Here is a 1163-nt window from a genome sequence, read left to right as displayed (position 1 = left end):
TAAACAGGTGCAACTCGCTGAGTTCAGGACTAGAGCTGCCCCACTCCTCTCCAAGTGTCAAAGGGACAGGGAATGGCTCAGCAAGGGGCTATTTTTTAGTGAAGACACATTGTACAAGAGATGTACAATTATGGGAAAACTCCTTCCTCAGTCTCAGGATCTGACTGCATTTCTGGGCAACAGAGGCTGGGGCCCTGGTTAGGGGTCTCTAAGGGGCAGGCACAGGGGGTCCCAGCTTCCCAGCCACAGGAGACTAGTTCAGACAATGCAGTAAGCTTTCCTCCCAATCCCCCAACTGGAATAAACTTTTCTCACAGGACAGAATTTGGACAAAGCCCATAATTAAATAGGAAGAGACCTAAGATAGCTCCAGAATTAAGTCACAAGATGGAGTCAGTGTGGTTCACTCATTTCTCCCAGTTAACCCCTTGCTGTCCGAAGTCCCACAATTCCTCACAGTATTAAGGGTGCCAGACACCGATTCAGAAAGGACACGGTCCCTGTTCCCAAGGAGCTCCTTTTCTAACAGGAGAGACTGCCCGGTATTGGGTTGTAAGCAGGACTGCACAAATACTCTGGGATCTGGAGCCCGGGGCTTCCTGCCCTCCAGTGTCCCATCCCCCCCTGGTCACACCTTCTTCCCTGGATCCAGGTAGGAGAGCCCCGAACGGGGCCGCTGGGGGATTCTCATCTTTCTTTCTACTTTCCATCAAAGGCTGGATTGTGGGGCCCCTCCGCATCAACGCAGTTTCCAGGAGGCTGGAAGCCCGGGATTTTCCACCTGTGGGGGGAAGGGGATCTGTGAACAGGAACGGCCATTTGGCTAAGGTGCGCCCACTTCCTGGGGAGCAGAAGACCTGGCTTTTCTCCTGCTCCCTCAGCTGTCCTAGCCTGGGGCCCCGGCCACCCCCTCTGGGACCCAGGTCAACGCCTAGTGGGGATCACGGAGGGGAAGGGGCCTCAGACACTGAGTCCAAACAATACTGTTCAAGAATCTCTGTCGAGGTACACCAACCCTTCTTGACGGGAGGGAGGACTCGGCCAGGCAGCCCACTCCACTTAGCGGGCACTTTGGACGGTTAGGAACCCCCTCCCCCCACCCCAAATCTCTAAACTTAAATCGGCCTCATTCCCAGTTTTCTTGGGACCAAACCTGACCAAGC

This window comes from Gracilinanus agilis, chromosome 1 (genome assembly GCF_016433145.1).
Source record: "Gracilinanus agilis isolate LMUSP501 chromosome 1, AgileGrace, whole genome shotgun sequence".
NCBI classification, from domain to species: Eukaryota; Metazoa; Chordata; class Mammalia; order Didelphimorphia; family Didelphidae; genus Gracilinanus; species Gracilinanus agilis.
This window is presented reverse-complemented; position numbering follows the sequence as displayed.